This window comes from Petromyzon marinus, chromosome 25, assembly GCF_048934315.1.
Source record: "Petromyzon marinus isolate PM22_M1 ecotype Great Lakes invasive population chromosome 25, UKy_Petmar_22M1.pri1.0, whole genome shotgun sequence".
Lineage (NCBI taxonomy): Eukaryota > Metazoa > Chordata > Hyperoartia > Petromyzontiformes > Petromyzontidae > Petromyzon > Petromyzon marinus.
This window is the reverse complement of record NC_133691.1, coordinates 12,076,603-12,101,246: the sequence shown is the minus strand read 5'-3', so window position 1 is coordinate 12,101,246 and position 24,644 is coordinate 12,076,603. Positions and strand designations below refer to the sequence as shown.

Sequence of the window (24,644 nt, the reverse complement as noted above, 5' to 3'; positions counted from 1 at the left end):
TCTCACGTGTGTGTGTGAGCGTGCGTGTGTCCGCGTGTGTGTGAGCGTGCGTGTGTCCGCGTGTGTGTGAGCGTGCGTGTGTCCGCGTGTGTGTGAGCGTGCGTGTGTCCGCGTATGTGTGACCGTGCGACCGTGTATGTGTGAGCGTGCGTGTGTCCGCGTGTGTGAGAGCGTGCGTGTGACCGCGTGTGTATGAGCGTGCGTGTGTCCGCGTGTGTGTGAGCGTGCGTGTGTCCGCGTGTGTGTGAGCGTGCGTGTGTCCGCGTGTGTGTGAGCGTGCGTGTGTCCGCGTGTGTGTGAGCGTGCGTGTGTCCGCGTGTGTGTGAGCGTGCGTGTGACCGCGTGTGTGTGAGCGTGCGTGTGTCCGCGTGTGTGTGAGCGTGCGTGTGTCCGCGTGTGTGCGAGCGTGCGTGTGTCCGCGTGTGTGTGAGCGTGCGTGTGACCGCGTGTGTGTGAGCGTGCGTGTGTCCGCGTGTGTGTGAGCGTGCGTGTGTCCGCGTGTGTGCGAGCGTGCGTGTGTCCGCGTGTGTGCGAGCGTGCGTGTGTCCGCGTGTGTGTGAGCGTGCGTGTGACCGCGTGTGTGTGAGCGTGCGTGTGTCCGCGTGTGTGCGAGCGTGCGTGTGTCCGCGTGTGTGTGAGCGTGCGTGTGTCCGTGTGTGTGTGAGCGTGCGTGTGTCCGTGTGTGTGTGAGCGTGCGTGTGTCCGCGTGTGTCGGGCGTGGTGCTGGTCACCCACCCCCTCCCTCGTGTGCCGTGCAGGCCTTCATAGGTGCTCGCTAACAACACTTGCCTCAATATTTTGTAAAAGGCTATATGGGGGATCTTTGTGTTGTTTGTGTTTGTGTGTGCGTGCGCGAGTGCGTGTGTGAACGTATGTGTGTGTGTGTGCGTTTGTATGAGTATGCGCGCGTGTGTCAAATATGTTTGTGATGTGCGTGTGCGATGTGTGTGTCTATATGTATATGCGTGAGCGTGTGTGAGTATGTGTGTGTGTGCGTGTATGTGATGTGTGTGATGTGTGTGTGTGTATGTGAGCGTGTGTGAGTATGTGTGCGTGTGTGAGCATGCGTGTGTACGTGTATGTGATGTGTGTGTGTATGCGTGAGCGTGTGTGAGTTTGTGTGTGTGTATGTGATGTGTGTGTGTATGTGAGCGTGAGTATGTATGTGAGCGTGAGTATGTGTGTGTGCGTGAGTATGTGTGTGTGCGTGTATGTGATGTGTGTATGCGGGAGCGTGTGTGAGTTTGTGTGCGTGTATGTGATGTGTTTGTGTGTATGTGATGTGTGTGAGTATGTGTGTGTGTGATGTGTGTGTGTATGAGTATGTGTGCGTGTGTGAGTATGTGTGTGTGCGTGTATGTGATGTGTGTGTGTATGCGTGAGCGTGTGTGAGTTTGTGTGTGTGTATATGTGATGTGTGTGTGTGTATGCGGGAGCGTGTGTGAGTTTGTGTGCGTGTATGTGATGTGTTTGTGTGTATGTGATGTGTGTGAGTATGTGTGTGTGCGTGTATGTGATGTGTGTGTGTATGCGTGAGCGTGTGCGTGTGGGCGTGTATGTGATGTGTGTGTTTGTGAGCGTATGTGAGCGTGTGTGAGTATGTGTGTGCGCGTATGTGATGTGTGTGTGTATGCGTGAGCGTGTGTGAGTTTGTGTGTGTGTATGTGTGTGTGTATGCGTGAGCGTGTGCGTGTGTGTGTGTATGTGATGTGTTTGTGTGTATGTGATGTGTGTGAGTTTGTGTGCGTGTATGTGATGTGTGTGTGTATGCGTGAGCGTGTGCGTGTGTGCGTGTATGTGATGTGTGTGTGTATGTGAGCGTGTGTGAGTTTGTGTGTGTGTATGTGATGTGTGTGTGTATGTGATGTGTGTGTATGCGTGAGCGTGTGTGAGTTTGTGTGTGTATGTGATGTGTGTGTATGCGTGAGCGTGGGCGTGTATGTGATGTGTGTGTATGAGGGAGCGTGTGTGAGTTTGTGTGTGTATGTGATGTGTGTGTGTATGTGATGTGATGTGTGTGCGTGAGCGTGTGTGCGTGTATGTGATGTGTGTGTGTGTATGAGGGAGCGTGTGTGAGTTTGTGTGTGTATGTGATGTGTGTGTGTGTATGTGATGTGTGTGTGTGATGTGTGTGTGTGTATGTGATGTGTGTATGCGGGAGCGTGTGTGAGTTTGTGTGCGTGTATGTGATGTGTTTGTGTGTATGTGATGTGTGTGAGTATGTGTGTGTGTGATGTGTGTGTGTATGAGTATGTGTGCGTGTGTGAGTATGTGTGTGTGCGTGTATGTGATGTGTGTGTGTATACGTGAGCGTGTGTGAGTTTGTGTGTGTGTATATGTGATGTGTGTGTGTGTATGCGGGAGCGTGTGTGAGTTTGTGTGCGTGTATGTGATGTGTTTGCGTGTATGTGATGTGTGTGAGTATGTGTGTGTGCGTGTATGTGATGTGTGTGTGTATGCGTGAGCGTGTGCGTGTGGGCGTGTATGTGATGTGTGTGTTTGTGAGCGTATGTGAGCGTGTGTGAGTATGTGTGTGCGCGTATGTGATGTGTGTGTGTATGCGTGAGCGTGTGTGAGTTTGTGTGTGTGTATGTGTGTGTGTATGCGTGAGCGTGTGCGTGTGTGTATGTGATGTGTTTGTGTGTATGTGATGTGTGTGAGTTTGTGTGCGTGTATGTGATGTGTGTGTGTATGCGTGAGCGTGTGCGTGTGTGCGTGTATGTGATGTGTGTGTGTATGTGAGCGTGTGTGAGTTTGTGTGTGTGTATGTGTATGTGATGTGTGTGTGTATGTGATGTGTGTGTATGCGTGAGCGTGTGTGAGTTTGTGTGTGTATGTGATGTGTGTGTATGCGTGAGCGTGGGCGTGTATGTGATGTGTGTGTATGAGGGAGCGTGTGTGAGTTTGTGTGTGTATGTGATGTGTGTGTGTATGTGATGTGATGTGTGTGTGTGCGTGAGCGTGTGTGCGTGTATGTGATGTGTGTGTGTGTATGAGGGAGCGTGTGTGAGTTTGTGTGTGTATGTGATGTGTGTGTGTGTGATGTGTGTGTGTGTGTATGTGATGTGTGTGTGTGATGTGTGTGTGTGTATGTGATGTGTGTGTGTATGTGATGTGTATGTGTGTGTATGTGATGTGTGTGTGTGTGTATGTGATGTGTGTGTGTGCGTGAGCGTGTGTGCGTTTGTGTGTGTATGTGATGTGTGTGTGTGATGTGTGTGTGTGTGTATGTGATGTGTGTGTGTATGTGATGTGTGTGATGTGTGTGTGTGTATGTGATGTGTGTGTGTGATGTGTGTGTGTGTATGTGATGTGTGTGTGTATGTGATGTGTATGTGTGTGTATGTGATGTGTGTGTGTATGTGATGTGTGTGTGGGTATGTGATGTGTGTGTGTGTGTGATGTGTGTGTATGTGATGTGTGTGATGTGTGTGTGTGTATGTGATGTGTGTGTGTGTGTGTATGTGATGTGTGTGTGTGTGATGTGTATGTGATGTGTGTGTGTATGTGATGTGTGTGTGTGTATGTGATGTGTGTGTATGTGATGTGTGTGTGTGTGATGTGTGTGTGTGATGTGTGTGTGTGTATGTGATGTGTGTGTGTGTATGTGATGTGTGTGTATGTGATGTGTGTGTGTGTGATGTGTGTGTGTGATGTGTGTGTGTGTGTGTGATGTGTGTGTGTGATGTGTGTGTGTATGTGATGTGTGTGTGTGATGTGTGTGTGTGTGTGATGTGTGTGTGTGATGTGTGTGTATGTGATGTGTGTGTGTATGTGATGTGTGTGTGTATGTGTGTATGTGATGTGTGTGTGTGTGTGTGTATGTGATGTGTGTGTGTGTGATGTGTGTGTGTATGTGATGTGTGTGTGTGTGATGTGTGTGTGATGTGTGTGTGTGATGTGTGTGTGTGTGTGATGTGTGTGTGTGTGATGTGTGTATGTGATGTGTGTGTGTGTATGTGATGTGTGTGTGTGTATGTGATGTGTGTGTGTGTGTGTATGTGATGTGTGTGTGTGCGTGTGCACGCAGCGCTATTCGCAATCGCGCTTACGCGACACAAAGCGCTGGGAGTTGATTGTCCAGTTAGCAGCTCATTACACCACCCCGCACATCAATCATCCCCATTGTGTCTCTCCCTATCTCTCGCGACAGCCCGGAACCCCACACTCCCTCATCCCCCCACCACCCCCCTCCCGGCCCCCCCACACTCTCACATCCTTACTCCCTTCCGTCTCTTGTCGCCTCTCCTGTGTATTTGCTTTACCCGGAAAGTCGTATTCACGGGATGAATTATTCTCAGCGCTCAGCTAAGCCGTTTTGTTTGTTTAATGTTCTAATTCATATTTGCACTGCGTGCGTATTCGGAATTGCGCGCGCGCGCGCGAGAGAGAGAGAGAGAGGAAGCTGGGGCGAGGGGAGCGGTGCCGCAGTTGTTCGAGATTCGCGTTACATTTTCCGAGTGACGGAGTCGCGCGGATCACGGCAGGGGCGAGTGATATCTTCAGAGACGCCAGGCCACCTTCCTTCGCACTCATCAGCGTGGTGAAGCGTCCTTCACATACCCGCATACAGACTCAAATTTGACAAGTATCACCAACACACACACACACACACAGACACACGTTAAAAAAAACACAAGTACAAATATGCCCCGTATAGCCTTGACAGCCTGTTGGGGCAAGCGTTGGTTAGCGAGCACTTACTGAAGGCCGCCTTTGTCTCCCAAGTGCCGATGGTTACACGCCGCCCCAGGTACTCACTTAAGTCAGAGTCGACCTAGGGGAGGTCCAGAACCGGTTCAAATATATTTCCACTGAATATTGATCGTGAACGGGAGTCGAACTCGCGTGGTGGGGTTCAGTGCGCAGTGCGCTAACAAGCACAATCGCAGCTCTGCTCACACACACTCGGCTCTGCCCACGAACACACATAGCCCGCGCTACACACACACACACGCAAGCGGCCCACACACAACCACAGACACAAAGACAAAGATCCCCCGTATAGCCTTTACAAACTGTCGGGACAAGTGCTGCTTGGAAGCATCTGTGAAGGCTTGCACTGCCCACGAGGGGGTGGGTGCGATTTCGCGATGTATATGCGGCTGTAACCTATTTCTACCCAAATTTCGCCTTATTTTGCGGTTTTAATTTAACTCATATGCGGTCGGACGTGGGACAGCGTTGTGTGTGTACGCGTGTGTCAGGTGTGTGTGTGTACGCGTGGGTCAGGTGTGTGTGTGTGTACGCGTGTGTCAGGTGTGTGTGTGTGTGTACGCGTGTGTCAGGTGTGTGTGTGTACGCGTGTCAGGTGTGTGTGTGTGTACGCGTGTGCCAGGTGTGTGTGTGTGTATGTGTACGCGTGTGTCAGGTGTGTGTGTGTACGCTAGTGTCAGGTGTGTGTGTGTGTACGCGTGTGTCAGGTGTGTGTGTGTACGCGTGTGTCAGGTGTGTGTGTGTGTACGCGTGTGTCAGGTGTGTGTGTGTGTGTACGCGTGTGTCAGGTGTGTGTGTGTGTACGCGTGTGTCAGGTGTGTGTGTACGCGTGTGTCAGGTGTGTGTGTGTGTGTACGCGTGTGTCAGGTGTGTGTGTGTACGCGTGTGTCAGGTGTGTGTGTGTACGCGTGTGTCAGGTGGGTGTGTGTGTACGTGTGTCAGGTGTGTGTGTGTGTGTACGCGTGTCAGGTGTGTGTGTGTACGCGTGTGCCAGGTGTGTGTGTGTATGTGTACGCGTGTGTCATGTGTGTGTGTACGCGTGTGTCAGGTGTGTGTGTGTGTGTACGCGTGTGTCAGGTGTGTGTGTGTGTGTACGCGTGTGTCAGGTGTGTGTGTGTGTACGCGTGTGTCAGGTGTGTGTGTGTACGCGTGTGTCAGGTGTGTGTGTGTACGCGTGTGTCAGGTGTGTGTGTGTACGCGTGTGTCAGGTGTGTGTGTGTATACGCGTGTGTCAGGTGTGTGTGTGTGTACGCGTGTGTCAGGTGTGTGTGTGTGTGTACGCGTGTGTCAGGTGTGTGTGTGTACGCGTGTGTCAGGTGTGTGTGTGTGTGTACGCGTGTGTCAGGTGTGTGTGTGTGTGTATACGCGTGTGTCAGGTGTGTGTGTGTGTGTACGCGTGTGTCAGGTGTGTGTGTGTGTATACGCGTGTGTCAGGTGTGTGTGTGTGTACGCGTGTGTTAGGTGTGTGTGTGTACGCGTGTGTCAGGTGTGTGTGTGTGTGTACAGGTGTGTCAGGTGTGTGTGTGTACGCGTGTGTCAGGTGTGTGTGTGTACGCGTGTGTACGCGTGTGTCAGGTGTGTGTGTGTACGCGTGTGTCAGGTGTGTGTGTGTACGCGTGTGTCAGGTGTGTGTGTATGTGTACGCGTGTGTCAGGTGTGTGTGTACGCGTGTGTACGCGTGTGTCAGGTGTGTGTGTGTGTACGCGTGTGTTAGGTGTGTGTGTGTACAGGTGTGTCAGGTGTGTGTGTGTGTACGCGTGTGTCAGGTGTGTGTGTGTACGCGTGTGTACGCGTGTGTCAGGTGTGTGTGTGTACGCGTGTGTCAGGTGTGTGTGTGTGTGTATACGCGTGTGTCAGGTGTGTGTGTGTGTGTACGCGTGTGTCAGGTGTGTGTGTGTGTATACGCGTGTGTCAGGTGTGTGTGTGTGTACGCGTGTGTTAGGTGTGTGTGTGTACGCGTGTGTCAGGTGTGTGTGTGTGTGTACAGGTGTGTCAGGTGTGTGTGTGTACGCGTGTGTCAGGTGTGTGTGTGTACGCGTGTGTACGCGTGTGTCAGGTGTGTGTGTGTACGCGTGTGTCAGGTGTGTGTGTGTACGCGTGTGTCAGGTGTGTGTGTATGTGTACGCGTGTGTCAGGTGTGTGTGTACGCGTGTGTACGCGTGTGTCAGGTGTGTGTGTGTGTACGCGTGTGTTAGGTGTGTGTGTGTACAGGTGTGTCAGGTGTGTGTGTGTGTACGCGTGTGTCAGGTGTGTGTGTGTACGCGTGTGTCAGGTGTGTGTGTGTGTACGCGTGTGTCAGGTGTGTGTATATGTGTACGCGTGTGTCAGGTGTGTGTGTGTGTACGCGTGTGTCAGATGTGTGTGCTGTGCGCGCCACTCAGCAGGCAGCTGTCTCGCACACAGAGAGAGATTCAGATGCACATGGAGAGACATACACAGGTACACAAAGACAAAAATAAAGATGCCCCCGTATAGCCTTAGCAGACTGTTGGGGCAAGTGCTGTTAGCGAGCCCCTTTGAAGGCAGAAATGGCGCACGAGGGGGTGGGTGGCCAACACCACACCCGGCCGCCTTTGTCTCCCCAGTGGCGATGTTTACCCACCGCACCAGGTACCGGTTCAAGTCATTGTCACTGGTATTAGCCGTGAGCCGGAATCGAACTCGGGTGGTCCGATTCGTAGCGCAGCGCGCTATAGACACACTCCGCTCGACACACCACTGCTGTACACACACCGCTGTGCACACCCCGGTCGACACACACACACACACACACCGCTCAACACACACACACATACACACACCACGACTATACACACACAGCTCTACACACACACGCACACCGCCCCACACACACTCACACACCTTTCTACACACACACACGGCTCTACACACCACCGCTGCACACACGCACGCACGCACACTGGGCTACGGGCGGGACTCTGATGTCCAGATGCTCGGCTCACCCATGGCTGCACCCGTCCGCCACGCGGGGACTGCGGACACGGCGATGAGCGTAGAGGCGGCGGCTCCCCCAACTTGACTCCACCGCCACCCCTCCCCCGCAGCCCCCACCCTCAGGCCACCCACTCCCCCCTCTCCACCCTCATTCTCCCTGCGCACGTGCCCCCCCCCCTCCCCCCTTTTTTATTTTCTCCGGTCACTCCTCCCCACCTTCGACCAACCGTGAAATCCCTGCACGCCCACTCCACGTTACCTCCTCGCATCCTCCCCACCACCCAACCTCTCACTCATCTTCCTTCCCCCCCCACCACGACCTCTCCTCCTTGTCAACATGCAGCCCCCCCACACACACATCGCCCCCCCCCCACACACCGCCCCCCCCCACACCGCCCCCTCAACCCCCACCGCCACCTCCGCCCCCTCCCCCTTTTGGAATCCACTTTTGTCTTCGCTCCACCCCTGAATTCCCGACACGCCCCAAGCCCAGCCTGCTCCTGGTGTTCGCGACCTCTAAACCCACGTAGCCGACTAATAATACTACTAATAATACTAATAATACTACTAATAATACTAATAATACTACTACTAATAATACTACTACTAATACTACTACTAATACTACTACTAATAATACTACTAATAATACTACTACTAATAATACTACTACTAATAATACTACTAATAATAATACTACTAATAATAATACTACTAATACTACTAATAATAATACTACTAATAATAATACTACTAATAATACTACTAATAATACTACTAATAATAATAATACTACTACTAATAACACTACTACTAATAATACTACTACTAATAATACTACTACTAATAAGACTAATAATACTACTAATATTACTAATAATAATACTACTTTTCGATTTAAAGCTTTCGTGACTGCAATGATTCATCTTCTTTGGTTCTTTCGGTAAAGTCACGTAGAATGAGAATAAAATAATAAATTGATAAAATAAAATAACACAATAATATTCTCACGAATACTACTACTAATACTACTACTAATAATACTACAAATAATACTACTACTAATAATACTAATAATAATACTACTACTAATACTGCTACTAATAATAATACTACTACTAATAATACAAATAATACTACTAATAATACTATTAATGATACTCTTACTAATCATCCTACTCTAATAATACTACTACTATACTAATAATAACACTACGAATATTACTAGTAATAATACTACTACTAATAATACTACTAATACTACTACTAATAATACTACTAATAATAATACTACTAAGACTACTACTACTAATGCTACTACTAATAATACTACTACTAATACTACTACTAATAACACTACGAATAATAATACTAATAAAAATACTACTACTAATAATACTACTAATAATACTCTTACTAATCATCCTATTACTAATAATACTACTACTACTATACTAATAATAACACTACGAATAATAAGAATAATACTACTACCACTAATAATAATGTTACTACTACCCCAGCTAAGGGGGCGAGGGGTGTAAAGGGGTCGCGGTTGATAAGGAGGGGGTGGGGGTGGAGGGGGTGAGTGTGGGGGTGTAGGGGGTGGGGTGAGAGTGGGGGTGCAGGGGGATCCAAGGGGCGGGGTTAGTGTGTGGGGGGGGGGGTGCAGGGGGTGGGGGTGGAGGAGGTGGAGGGGGTGGTGGTGTAGGGGGTGGGGGTGCAGGGGGTGTTCGGGGAGGGGGTGTAGGGGGTGGGGAGGGAGTGCACGCGCTGTCGAGGATTGAGCCACGTGACCGCGCTGTCCAGGAACCCCCGCTTCAGGCACGCGCCCCGCTGTGCGGAGATTCACGAGCAAGCGACGTGGCACAACCATCGGGGTCACTCCACTGCTGGATGGAGGCCTCCCCCCTTCACCAACGCCTGCCTTCAATGGAGTTCAATCTGCCTCTCCGCTCTCACCTGTACAAGCAATACACTCCCCGGTTTACGTTTGGGATAGCGTTCCTGAAAGAAAGGCGCGACGGGGAACATCGAAGCGACGTCAATCGAAGCGATTTTTTTTTTGTTTTATCCCCGCGACAGCAAAACGGAGACAGCGGAGCTTGAACGGCGACGCGCTGCGTTAACGCGCGCACCTTCATCCTGGACGCACCCGCGACGTTACGTCTAATTACTAAGAGCACTGCACTCAACACTCGTGTACAGCAGTAAAACTTGAGCACAAATTATACAGGGGACAATAAGACACGGTACACTATGACAATCAACAAAATGATATATTGTACTCGACAGTGCATTTCTTCTTAATGCGCGACGTGAAGTGGTTCGTGTACAGGGTGGGTGGTGGAGGCGAAGGCTGAGAGGCGATGGATAACGAGATAAGGACGGACGATGCTGTCAGCGACGTGAGTGTGGCGTTGAGGCCCCGTAAATTCGGTAGCGGCGTTGATAATAAAGTGACGACGCATTTGCGAAACGACGTAGAGGGGGAACACGTAAATCGAGGTATGACGGAACTTTAGTTATATGAGCAGGGGCATCGTAATATCTGTATTAATAATGTTGATAAAATATTGTTAAATATAAGACTTCTTTCGAGAGGGTAACAGATACTTTCCGTCCCGCCGGGTAGCGGTGGTGGTGGTGGCTACGCTGCTTTCTCGTGGCTGCCTGTGACCCAGCACTGTGAAGGCAGCAGCAAGGATTGGTGAATCACCGCAAGAATGTTGCGTGGAACTCGCTGGCTGGCGAGGAGACTCCACCTGTTCCGTCTGTGTGGGATAGAGCGTTGCCCCCTCGCACGCACGCATGCGTGGGTTTTCTTTGGGTGCCCCGGTTTCCTCCCACGTGTAAAAACACCCATAAATTGGCTGATAACATCGTAATATATATAGGACCGTAGAGCTTTGGGTGGAGGGGTGGTGGAATTTGGCATGGGCTGATGGCATGGCTGCCGCTGTTGCCTATATCATCTGTGGTTCCTCCTCCCGGCGCCTCTGAGTCGCCCTCTCTCTCTGAGTCGTTCTCTCTCTCTCTGAGTCGTCCTCTCTCTCTGAGTCGCCCTCTCTCTCTCTGAGTCGCCTCCCTCTCTCTGAGTCGTCCTCTCTCTCTGAGTCGTCCTCTCTCTCTCTGAGTCGTCCTCTCTCTCTCTCTGAGTCGTCCCCTCTCTCTCTGAGTCGTCCTCTCTCTCTGAGTCGTCCTCTCTCTCTGAGTCGTCTCCCCTCTCTCTAAGTCGTCCTCTCTCTCTCTCTGAGTCGTCCTCTCTCTCTCTGAGTCGTCTCCCCTCTCTCTGAATCGCCCTCTCTCTCTGAGTCGTCCTCTCTCTGAGTCGTCCTCTCTCTCTGAGTCGTCCTCTCTCTCTGAGACGTCTCCCCTCTCTCTGAGTCGTCCTCTCTCTCTCTGAGTCGTCTCCCCTCTCTCTGAGTCGTCCTCTCTCTCTCTGAGTCGTCCTCTCTCTTTCTGAGTCGTCCTCTCTCTCTCTGAGTCGTCCTCTCTCTCTCTGAGTCGTCCTCTCTCTCTGAGTCGTCTCCCTTCTCTCTGAGTCGTCCTCTCTCTCTCTCTGAGTCGTCTCCCCTCTCTCTGAGTCGTCCTCTCTCTCTCTCTGAGTCGTCCTCTCTCTCTCTCTCTGAGTTGCCCTCTCTCTGAGTCGTCTCCCCTCTCTCTGAGTCGCCCTCTCTCTATCTGAGTCGCCCTCTCTCTATCTGAGTCGCCCTCTCTCTATCTGAACTTGTCGTTATGAATAGTTGCTCACTAACAACCCGTAAAGTCAATGACATCACAGTTGTGCGCGCGTGTGTTAATATGCAGGTGGGGAGCGGTGGCGCAGTAGTTAGCACACTGTGGTACGAACACGTCAACCCCAGTTCAATATAAATGACGAATATCTGAACCTAGTCCTGGGCCTCACTTAGCTCGACTCAGCCTAAAATGAGTACATTATTCGGTGTGTAAACATCAGCACTGGGGAGACAAAGGCGTCCGGGCGAGGGGCTGGCCACCCACCCCCTCCTGTGCCATGCCGGCCTCTATAGGTGCTACTCGCTAATAGCACTTGCCCCAACAGTATGTAAAGGCTATGCGGGGGATCTTTGTCTTTGTTTATACGCACGTTGAAAAATTAAACGGTCTTAATAAACATGTTGAATAATAATAAACCAAACATAAGCACCTAAACTAGGTATTTAAAATAAAGTTCGACATTATATTTCGCTAGTTATTAAATTAGCAAATCAAATAGTGTAACTAACACGACACGGGTATCGAGGGGGTTACATTTATACTGGTAGGAACCTCCTGTTTACACCAGCCCACAGGGGATTATTGTGTCCGTCCGTCCGTCGTGCATCTAAAAATGGGAGGGGTGGGGCTGGGTGGAGAGGGGAGGGTGGGGAGGGGCTGGGTGGGGAGGGTGGGGAGGGACTGGGGGGGAGGGGCTGGGTGGGAGGGTGGGGCTGGGTGGGGGTGGGGCTGGTCACCCCGTGGTGCCCTTATAAAACTCAACGTTTAACCTGCTCACGCCGGCTTGTGCCCGCCCTCACAGTCGGGCATATTGTGCAGAATACACCACGTGGTGCCGCCGTTGTTGACCCTGGCCATTGACCGAGCAACCCAACGTTCCTACCAGCTCCCTCCCGCAGGAGAATGTGTTAGACTCGCTTCTGCTTAGATGACAATCATCACGTGACCGGCCACTCGCGTCTCGCGCGCGCATGAGGGGTCACGGCGCTGACCCCCCACCCCGCAACCCCTACCCCCCCCCCACTCCTGCTCACCCGCAGCGGTCTGTCGCGTTACGCAACAAACTCCATCTCAAGTGACATTTGTCTGCCGTGGTTTGAGATGTAAATTGGCGGCGTGATTCAATGCCGCTTTTCACTTCAGGAATTTGATGCAACTGGTAATGGACCCCCACCAACCCACCTCCCCACCCCCACCTCCACCCCGCGCCCTCTCTGTTTTTTTTTTATCATCACGAACGTGAGACCCCCACCGGGACCCCGATATGACCCCCTCACAGTTGTAGGGAGAGAGAGAGAGGGGGGGGGGGCACGGTTCTCTCTTGGCTAACCCCCACGCGAAGGGAAATATCGAGCATCGTGGATTCTTTAATCAACTCACGTGTACCATCCCCCCACATGCCCCCACCCCCACCTCCCTCTCGCCCGCGTGCCCCTCCCCTCCTACCGTGACCCTCCAACTCCAAGACTCGGAGCTCCTTGACTAAGGTCAACGTCGGTTTTCGCACACTCGTCCATCAATGTTTTTTTTCTTGTATCTCAGCACATTCAGAGTCAACAACACCGTGGCCTCAAACGACATATACAATATTTATGATATACGACGTTCCAGGCAGTGGGCCTTTTTCAGAGCACGTAAAATCTGCTGTGGAGCATGCGCTTACGAAGGATCATACGTTGAGCACATGGAATGTGCCATGAAGAAGGGCCATTTCCAGAAAGTAAGTTATTATATACTCTTTGGTTCTATTCGGTAAAGTCACGTAGGCTCGTCCTTTCACCTGATGAAGGCCGCTTGTGTTGTGGCCGAAACGTCGTGATTATTGTTGTTTTATTATTTACCTACGTGACTTTACCGAATAGAACCAAAGAGTATGGATCCTTGCAGTCACGAAAGCTTTAAATCTAGAATAAGTTATTATATGTTTGTTGTTGTTAATTGAGCTTGGGCACCACTGTTAACGTAGCAGCAGCATCGCCAGATAATAATTAATCACACCTAGAGAATAATTAACAATGAGAAAAACAAAAATCATTCACCCAGTAGCGTATTTAACCAGCGAATCCACGCAGCCAGATTTCACCCCTTTAGGGAAAATATTCCAATGTGAAAACATCATCAGCCGAGAATTCAAACCTCGCATCACGAGAATCATCTTCGCGTCGGGGCAAAACACTCGATTGGAATATCACCAATCGTGGCCAAACACGTATCAGAATAATCACCTACAGACGATGAACGATCCATCATCGGAATCCCAACTATCAGGACAAATCATCGAAGATAAGTCATAAGGAAAAAGCTATCACGGGGTATTACTATTTTACTATTTACTATTTTTATTTTACCGGGTAAGGCCTACTGAGCTATGCAGCTCTGTTTCAGAAGCGACCTGGCCACAAATGACAGCTCAACTTAGTGGATTATCACGTGTGGAAATTTATAGCAGCCAAATATACTCTGAAAACGTGATGTTGATTCTAAATGTGGAGGAAAAAACCGGAGGATCCGGAGAAAAAAATCCACGCGACCACGGAGATAGAGAGAGAGAGAAATGCAAACTCCAAATATACAACCGGCTTAAGGGTCAAGATCGAACCCATGACCTCCGGCATATCAGGCACCAAGACGAATACAGGCACCAAGACGAATACATCGATCGGGGAATGTACGTCAACCATCAGGAAATCAGTCGAATAGGAAAATCATCCATCGAGGAATTATCGATTATTCAGACGTCTACGGCGTCGATTGAGTTAGTTGGCATGACGGTGGAAGTGGTGGAAGTGGCCGCGAGGTCAACTGGGCCTCAATGACCTGGAGCGCGTGATAGTCGCTGAGTTTACAAACGGCCACTCGGAACGATGAACCGCCGGAGAGATCATCCACAGAGATGATTATGGTCATCGTCGAAGCTCACGCTCACGACAGGAAAATCCGCAAAACAAATGTAGCCGGAATAGTCGGGAACAATGTTCCGAAATTTATTTTAGCTACGCCACGTTCCATAACGGCGAGTAAATACAAAGACTTTATTTATATATATATTGGTTCATAAGATTGTAGGAATATGGGGTACAATAACATAGGATTAATATTATTATTTTGGATAGGGGTATTTTGCATTCTAGTGGTAGTGCCTTACGCCGATAATCCCGGCTCAATTATAGCCTAAGCAGCGTTCGGGAAAATACCAAAGTGAGATATTTCAACTCTATGTGAGCTAGCTGTCGCCACATCATTCACAGAGATAAAATAAATGAACGTGTGTAACTATACATAACTCTCCACGCTCCAGTCGCGTCCTGGAGAGTTCTTCATTTTGCACAAATGGAAAATAAATAAATAAACGTCACATTGGCAATAGTGGTGCGACTGTGGTCGTCCAGTGACCAGAGTACAACGACGCGATGCCCCGATCCACAAATACGAAGAAGGAGACATCACAGCGACGACGATGATGATGATGATACACTCACTGCTCCGCTTGGCTCCTGATGCGGTTATCTGCTGGCTCGATCACGGTGAATGTGGAATTGTAAGTTATTGCTCTGCATCCACATCAGCAGCCGTGCGACAACAACAAGAAGGCGAACTACAGAGGAATCTGAGATGGGTTCAACTCCGTGTCCTTGCGCTGCCACCTCCACCCGAGCTAAAATAAACAAAGTACATCTGTATTCGTAGCTCTTTCGGTAAAGTCACGTTGAAGGGAAACAATAAAATAATAAAATATATATAAAACAATAAAAATTCTCGCGACGTTTCGACCATAACACAAACGGTCGTCATCAGAGCATCAGATGACGACCGTTTGTGTTATGGTCGAAACGTCGTGAGAATTTTTATTGTTTTATATATATTTTATTATTGTATTGTTTCCCTTCAACGTGACTTTACCGAAAGAGCAAAGAATATGAATTACTGCAGTCACGAAAGCTTTAAATCAAAATTTAAAGTACATCTGATGGTGAGGCTGCTGCTGCTACTTTGCCAGCGGTGCACAAACCACAGTCGACAACAACCACAAACTCAACAGGTCCCGCCGCATCAATAACAGCACGGCCTTAAGAGGGGAACAAAAATATATAATAGGCGACGTTTCGGGCAACGGACCTTCTTTCCGCACCTTCAATGAGCGCGATGTCACAATTCCTCTTCCTCCGTTGTCAACGGAGTGCTGACGACAGTTGGGTTACTCTACGGTCTCTATGAGTCGCTACGTATCAATTTGTATCTATATATATGTGTGTATCGATACATCTCTTTGCGTCTATATATGTATGAGTCTCCATTTATATGCATCTATATGTATTTCTATGGATCTATATGCATCTATATGTATCTCTATGAGTCTGTATCTGTCTCTATGTATCTCTATGAGTCTGTATGTGTTTCTATGTATATCTATATACCTCTATGAGTCTCTATGTATCTCTATGAGTCTGTATGTGTCTCTATGTATCTCTATGAGTCTCTATGGGTCTATACGCATCTCTATCAATCTCTATATATCTCTATGTGTTTCTATGGGTCTATATGTATGTCTATAAGTCTCTGTGTCTCTATGGGTCTATATGTATCTCCATGCGTCTCTATGTATCTCTATGCGTCTCTATGGGTATATGTGTATCTCTATGTGTCTCTATGTATCTCTGTGTCTCTATGGGTCTATATGTATTTCTATGTATCTCTATGAGTCTCTATGAGTCCGTATGTATCTCTATGAGTCTCTATCGGTCTGTATGTATCTCTATGCGTCTATATGTATCTCTATATGTGTCTATGGGTCTATATGTATCTCTGAGTATCTACGAGTCTGTATGTGTCTCTATGTATCTCTATGAGTCTCTATGTATCTCTATAAGTCTCTATGGGCCTATATGTATCTCTATGTATCTCTATGTATCTCTTTGAGTCTCTATGTATCTCTATGTATCTCTCTGAGTCTGTATGTGTCTCTATGTATCTCTATGAGTCTCTATGGGTCTCTATGTATCTCTATGTATCTCTATGAGTTTTTATGTATCTCTATGTGTCTCTATGGGTCTATATGTATCTCTATGTATCTCTATGAGTCTCTGAGTCTCTATGCATCTCTATGAGTCTCTATGGGTCTCTATGTATCTCTATGTATCTCTATGAGTCTCTATGTATCTCTATGTATCTCTATGAGTCTTTATGTATATCTATGTGTCTCTATGGGTCTATATGTATCTCTATGAGTCTCTGAGTCTATATGTATCTCTACGTGTCTCTATGGGTCTATATGTATCTCTATATATCTCTATGAGTCTCTATGAGTTTGTATGTGTCTCTATGTATCTCTATGAGTCTCTATGTATCTCTATGAGTCTCTATGGGTCTCTATGTATCTCTATGCATCTCTATGAGTCTCTATGTATCTCTATGTATCTCTATGAGTCTGTATGCGTCTCTATGTGTCTCTATGAGTCTCTATGTAATCTCCATGTGCAATGCCTGCAGGTATGTCCTATATGGTCCATGGGACGCATTGCCACGATCGCGCACCACTGTCGCCGGTGTCTTTAATTCTCCATTCGTGCGCGTCGGCCACCTGCGGATGATGTTCTGCTATCAACGACCGCGTGGAGTCTCTTGTTATGGGTGGCATTGTTAGCGGTGCTTGTGCACGTGCTGAGTCTTGCATCGTGAATGGCCTTGCTCGCTGTGCTCGTGGTTTGCCGTGAGGCCGCGTCTCCGTGAACCCGAGCGACGCGCGAGCGAGTGGTCCTCAGCGGATACGGAGATCCGCACGGCAGAGACTGCTTCGTCATGACGATGGTGGTGATGACGATGGTGGCGATGTTGGTGATGTTGGTGGTGAGGGGTTATGGGAAAGCGGTGGTGTAGCGGTTAGCGCGCTGCGTGACGAAACCCGGCGACCCGAGTTCGATTCCCGCTGACGGCCAACATCAGCGACGAATATCTGAACGGGTTCTGGGTCTCCGCTAGATCGACTCAGCCTTAAATGAGTACCTGGTGTGGTGCTGGCCACCCACCCCGTCGTGTGCCCTGCCGGCCTTCAAAGGTGCTCGCTAACAGCACTTGCCTCAACTGTGTGTTAAGGCTGCACGGGGGATCTTTTTTCTTTTGATTTGCAGTGCCTGGTGAGTGGTGAGTGTGAGAGCGGGGTGCGACGCTCACCTCCTGGCCTCGACTTTGGCGTGATCTTTGGTGAGGGCAGCTCTTTGCGCGTCTCTGTGGAGAGAGGGGAGAGAAAAGTCAAAAAGGGAGAGAGACAAATGCGAGAGAGAGAGAGAGAGAGGAAAGACGAGAGAGAGAGAGAGGAGAGGCAAGGGAGAGAGAAGGGAGAGAGAAGGGAGAGACACGGGACAGAGGAGAGACGAGAAGTGGGGGCAAAGGGAGACCGTGAACCGTTAACATTGTACGCCGTGGCCAATCCACTGCTGGATGAAGACCTCCCCCCTAGTGAGCAACTGGTCAATGTACCGTGGGCATGCACGAGAACGTGGCCGAGTCTAAAGACGCCTTCGCAGGAGGGTCCTGCCGCTACATTTGAGACGATTGGCCAATCGTGCCCGGTGACTACGCAGCGATGGAGGCTGGAAGTAGCGCTGTGAGTTTCTGTCGATTTCAACCACGGCCATCGGCGGGCACTCTGGAACCACCTGCCTCGGGGTGCGAGACACCTTGAAGACGAGGGGCGGGGGACGAGGGGTCAGGCGGGGGAGGGCGTAGAGCGGTTATCACTGGGTGGGGGGAGGGGGTGGGAACGAGGGGGTCAGTGAGGGAAGTGAACGCGGTGTTGAGGGGCAGCAGAAGGGGCGGTGGTTGTGGGGTTCATGTGGTGGGACTGGTGGACACGTGGCTCAGTGGCTGAGGAGGCACTCCGTGGGGTAGAGGCGGAGTGGGGGCACGGCGAGTGGTGGGGGAGAAGGCCAGGGAATGGAGGTGTCAGCGAACCGACGATGGAGGAGGAATAGGAAGTAAGACTCCTCCTGGGTGTCTCTCCCTGGTGCCGGACTTTGTGCGAGCGTCCGCTTTTCCGATGACACAGACTGACGGGTGCCGCTGCCGGCGGCGTTGGCAGTGGTGCACAAACAACAACAACAACAACAACTCAACCCACTCGTCAACAACAACAACACCGGACACGTGTGTTGTCTACAAATTAAAAATAAATATATAATTGGCAACGTCACGTGCAATGACCCTTCCTCGTGTGCTCTAAATGAGGGCCATCGCCTGAAACGTCGCTCATTATATATTTCTTTTTCAGACCGCACAGCGTTATTGACGAACTGTGGAGTTTTACCGATGGTTGATTTTTTCTGATTGATCGTTTCACGTTGTTGTCCTGATGGCTAATTGTTGCGATGCAGTAGCTCGTTGTCTATCTGATGACCGGTGTACAACATTCCTACGTAACACGTGTGTACATAACGCGTGATATATAACATATATAACACGTGTTTATAACACGTGTTTGACGCGTGTACATAACGCGTGTACATAACGCGTCTACACAACACGTGCATATAACACGTGTACATAGCACGTATATTAAACGTGTACATAACACGTGTATATAAAACGTCATTCCCACTGCGCACGCCGAATCGAGGCCTCCATTTAGCAATTTTTGCGTCTCCCATCATCATCCTCAAATATTTTCCCAATTCTTGATTTTCCCGATGGTTTATTTATTGATTTTCACCAAGTTTGCTTTACCCGATGGTTGATTATTCTGATGGTTGATTTGCCCGATGCTTGATTGTCCCGATGGTTTTTTTCTGATTGTTGATTTTCCCGTTGATTGATTTTCTCGATTGTTGTTTTTTCTGATGGTTATTTTTCCCGATGGTTGATTTTCCAGATGATTAAATTTACCAATGGTTGATTTTTCTGATAGTTGACGTTGCTGATAATTGATTTTTCGATGGTTGATTTTTCTGATGCTTGATTTTCCGACAGTTTTTTCTGATGGTTCATTTTCTCGATGATTGATATTTCCAATGTTTATTTTCTTGATGGTTGATTTTCCCGAAGGCTGCTTTTGTCAATGGCTTATTTTTTTACGCTTGATTTTCCAGATGGTTGACTTCTGATGGTTGATTTTTCTGATGGTTGATTTTCCCGATCGTGATTTTTTCCGATGTTACATTTTTCTGATGGTTGATTTTTCCGATGGTTGATTTTGCCAATGGTTAATTTTCTCGATGGTTGATTTTTCTGGTAGTTACATTTTATAATGGTTGATTTCCCCAACGGTTGATTCTTCCAATATTTATTTTTTCTGATGGTTGATTTTCCTGATGGTTGATTTTCTTATTGGTTGATTTTCCCGATGGTTGGTTGTTCTAATCGTTATTTTTTCAGATGGTTGATTTTCCCAATGGTTGGTTTTCCTGATGGTTGATTTTCCCAATAGTTGATTTTCCTGATGGTTGATTTTCCTGATGGTAATTTTCCCGATGGTTGTATTTCAAGATGTTAAATTTTACCAATGGTTAATTTTTATCATAGTTGATGTTGCTGATAATTGATTTTCCGATGGTTGATTTTTCTGATGCTTGATTTTTCCGATGCTTGATTTTCCGACAGTTTTATCTGCTGGTTAATTTTCTCGATAAATGATATTTCCAATATATATTTTCTTGATGGTTGATTTTCCCGAAGGCTGCTTTTCTCAATGGCTTATTTTTTTACTGCTGATTTTCCAGATGGTTGATTTTTCAGATGGTTGATTTTTCCGATACTACATTTTTCTGATGGTTGATTATTCCGATGGTTGATTTTTCTCATGGTTGAGTTTCCCGATGGTTGATTTTTATGATAGCAAATCTTTCTGATGGTTGATTTTCCCAATAGTTGATTTTCTCGATGGGTGATTTTTCTGGTAGTTACATTTTCTGATGGTTGATTTCCCAATGGTTGATTTTTCCAATATTTAATTTTTCTGATGGTTGATTGTCCCGATGGTTGATTGTTCTAATAGTTGTTTTTTCAGTTGGTTCATTTTCACAATGTTATATTTTTTTCTGATCGTTGATTTTCCTTATGGTTGATTTTCCCAATGGTTGGTTTTCCTGATGGTTGATTTTTCCAAGATTAACATTTTCTGATGGTTGATTTTCCTGATGGTTGATTTTCTCGATGGTTGATTTTTATGATGGTTGATTTTCCCAATCGTTGGTTTTCCTGATAGTTGATTTTCCTGATGATTCATTTTCTCATTGGTCGATTTTGTAAGGTTGTTTTTTCCAAATGGTTGATTTTCCCAATAGTTGATTTTCCTGATGGTTGATTTTCCTGATGATTGATTTTGCTGATGGTTTATATTTTTGATGGTTGATTTTTCTGAAGGTTGTTTTTCCCAATGGTTGGTTTTCCCAATGGTAAATTTTCCTGATGGTTGATTTTCCCGATGGTTGACTTTGATGATGGTTGATTTTCCAAATGGTTGATTTTCCCAATGGTTTATTCTTCTGATAGTTGATTTTCCCGATGGTTGATTTTGTAGATGGAAATTATTTCTCAATCGTAGATTTTTCTGATGGTTGATTTTCTCAACAGCTGTTTTCCTGATCGTTGATTTTCCCAGATTGTTGATTTTATCGATGGTTATTTTCTGATTATTTCGTTCTGATGGTTTGTTTTCCCGATAGTCGATTATTTAATAAATAATTATACCAGTACATTATCTCACTGAATGTTGATTCTCGATGGCTGACTTTCCTGATGGATAATTGCATCACAAATTATCGTGATTCTTAGTGAAGGAGGCTGAGTACCGAGTGGAAGGGGAGGAGCGAGTGGGGATGCAGGGATGAGAATGGGGGGCACAGGGAACGGGGGTACGGGGACTGGGATGGGAATAGGGGGACAGGAAATGGAGATAGGGGGACAGAGATTGGCATAGGGTGGCAAGGATGTGGAGAGGTGTGGGGACAGTCAACTCACGAGGACTATCACTGCATCATTCGCGCCTCCCGTGGAGCCGAGTCTTCCTCGAGGAGCTGAGCCGACGGACGCGAGGCTCTGAGTCCCTCTCCGGGTCCCAATGAACTCAGCCTAATCCCCCATTCCTCATCTAAGTCCAGAGATAAACGAGCACACACGTGTCTACATACATACATACACACACGCGCGCGTGCACACACACACGCGTGCGCGCATTTACGTGGTGCAGCCGTGAGTCGGATGCGCTCGCTCACTCAGCTTAAACATCTTTGTTACAGTTTCTCTTTCTCTCGTTCCTCGCTCTCTCCCTCCCTCTCTCTCTCTCTCTACTCTCTCCTCTCGTTTCTCTCTCTCTCCGGTATACTCGCCTCGTTCTCTCACTCTCTCGCTTTCTCTTTCGTCTCCTCTAATCTCTCTCTGTCTCTCGACCCTCTCTTTCTCTCTCCTCTATCCCCAGCTCCCTTCTCCTTGAACCTCCTCCTCCTCCTCCTCTCCGCTCGCTCGCCCAACGCCGCATGCGCAACCCCGGGACGCTGAGAGCCGGGCGTGCGCGCGCTCTCTCGCTCGTTAATTGGTGCAAGGGAAGTGGTGGGGGAGGTGTGGGGAGGGGGTACGTTGATGGAAGGGGTGGGGGTGGGTAGAGTCTGATTGTGGTGAGTGGTGAGGGGCGGGGGGGGCAGTGAGTAGGGGGGGGGGCGGGCGATGAGGGGGGGGGCAGAGTGGCACAGCAGGGAGGGGGTGCGTGACGTTGGGTTGATGGCTAGACGCATCCCAACATCACGCATCCTCCACACCATACCCCCCTATTCCCCTACACCCTAGCCCCCTACACCCGGATCCCCTAAGGCCCATCCACCCACTCCCCAACCCCCACCCCGCTTCCCACGGTAGTGATGCGCGGAGGAAGTGGAGGAGGACGCTCTGGCATTGAACTTTAACCGTCAAATAAAATCACGAATACTTGTAACAATTATGGAAAAATAATTATTTATTTATCCACGACGACCACACAACTGAGTCGAAAGACTCTTTTCAGGAGGGTCCTGCTCGCAGCTTCTGCTGCCTTGTGTTTATATTTTCAGATGTTGTCAGCCGATGAGTGATGAGTTGTGGTTGTGATCATACACGTGGCAGGAGAAAACCGATGGACCCGGAGGAAACCCACGCCTTGAGCGAGGGGGCAACACTATATCCTCGTACCGATGGAAACAGCTGACGATTATTCTACTTGCTGTAGCGCCTTCTCCTGGCGAGCCAGGGTACTGCACCTTCCTCATGATCTTTGTCCCCCAACCCTTCAAACAACGTGAAATCAAAATCTGAATATTTATTTATACTGGAGGAATCCGATAAGCTATTAAGCTCTTGTTCACAGATGTCCAAATCAAATAGATGGCAACAGCCCCCCTTCCCTTTCCAATCCACTGCTAGATGAAGGCCTCCCCCCGCATGCCGTGTCCGTCGCTGGCGAGTTGTTTGACCATACTTCACCACGCTGGTCGTCGCTGGCGCGGGGTCGGTGAAGGGTGCGTGGCGGGGGGGGGTGACGTTGGCAACTCGCTCAGACGGCACTCGCCGCCACTGAAGTCAGCCGCGGCAGCGATTCGAACCCGGGTCGCGGGGCTAATGGGGCAGCGTGCTAACCCACAGCGCCCTCCCCATCTCTCCATCCATCCGAGATATAAACAAAGAAACTCACGAAGCCCTGGGGGTTTATTTTCAGGAGAGTCCCGTCGCATCGGTGAATGTGAAAACCACGACCGACCACGTGGCACGAAAGGCTCGTGCGCTCTCGGCCGCCTTTGTCTCCCCACCCCCCACCCCGCAAACCCCCCACCACCCACTATGGAAGTTGGCACCACCGCAGCAGGTACTTAATTAAAGGCGGAGTCGATCTAGGGGAGGGCCAGGACGGGTTTCTGACATCAGTCGCTACTGATGGCTGCTGTGAACTTACACGGCAAGTACACGGGGAGTGGCAGTACAGCAAAGTGGGCCCGTGACCCCGTCTATGCTGGAGCGTCATCCCCTCCTCGTGTGTGGGCGAGGTGCCGGGGGGGGGGGGGTGTTGTTGTTTTGTTTCCTCCTCCTCCTCCTCCTCCGGGCTCTCTGCGTTGGTTTCCTCCCTACCGCTAAAGACGAAACAACAACAACAACAAAACAACAACTCCCGCATCGCTGGTGGCTCGGCCGAACGAAGCAAACGCCGCAGGAGCCTCCGGGTCGAGTCGCCTCGAGACTCCGCGCGGGCCTCCGTCCCGGACAGAGCAACGTCGGCGAGTGGGAGCATTTAGCCCACGAGCGCGTGAATAAACAAGCGACTGAGCGAACGACTGATTGAACGAACGGGCAACTGAATGAGTGTGCGACTGATGGAATGACTCGGCGAACGAACGCCTGAACGAACGCCTGAAGGAATGACTGAAGGAGCGACTGAAGGAACGCCTAAATGAATGAACGACTGACTGAACGAGCGACTGAAGGAAGGAATGCACGAGGCGGGGATTTCGTGGTGTGGCGAGTGAAGGAAGGGTTAAAGAAACGCAGCGAGACGCTTCATGCATCATGCATGGCCAGGGCTGCCCGCTGCAGGGAGCGCTGCGGGAACGCGCGTGTGTGTAGTGTGTGTAGTGTGTGTGTGTAGTGTGTGTGTGTAGTGTGTGTGTGTAGTGTGTGTGTGTAGTGTGTGTGTAGTGTGTGTAGTGTGTGTGTGTAGTGTGTGTAGTGTGTGTGTGTAGTGTGTGTGTGTGTAGTGTGTGTGTAGTGTGTGTGTAGTGTGTGTGTGTAGTGTATGTGTAGTGTGTGTGTGTGTAGTGTGTGTGTAGTGTGTGTGTGTAGTGTGTGTGTGTAGTGTGTGTGTAGTGTGTGTGTGTAGTGTGTGTGTAGTGTGTGTGTAGTGTGTGTGTGTAGTGTGTGTAGTGTGTGTAGTGTGTGTGTAGTGTGTGTGTGTAGTGTGTGTGTAGTGTGTGTGTGTAGTGTGTGTGTAGTGTGTGTGTAGTGTGTGTGTGTAGTGTGTGTGTGTAGTGTGTGTGTAGTGTGTGTGTAGTGTGTGTGTGTAGTGTGTGTAGTGTGTGTGTGTAGTGTGTGTGTAGTGTGTGTGTAGTGTGTGTAGTGTGTGTGTAGTGTGTGTGTGTAGTGTGTGTGTGTGTAGTGTGTGTGTAGTGTGTGTAGTGTGTGTGTGTAGTGTGTGTAGTGTGTGTGTAGTGTGTGTGTGTAGTGTGTGTAGTGTGTGTGTGTAGTGTGTGTGTAGTGTGTGTGTAGTGTGTGTAGTGTGTGTGTGTAGT

The 24,644-nt window shown here is 49.0% G+C and overlaps 1 protein-coding gene across 1 annotated transcript in view; it reads right to left on the bottom strand.

The window, feature by feature from the left end:
• LOC116945784 (protein CBFA2T1-like) overlaps positions 1-21,890 on the bottom strand; it is a 121,073-nt gene extending 99,183 nt beyond the window's left edge. Inside the window, exons 1-2 of the mRNA XM_076069571.1 lie at positions 21,361-21,890; positions 17,581-17,634 (exon numbers count right to left, since the gene is read on the bottom strand). The gene's annotated coding sequence lies outside the window, so the exon portion shown is untranslated. The remainder of the gene's footprint in view (positions 1-17,580; positions 17,635-21,360) is intronic.
• Between the last annotated feature and the right edge of the window lie 2,754 nt (positions 21,891-24,644).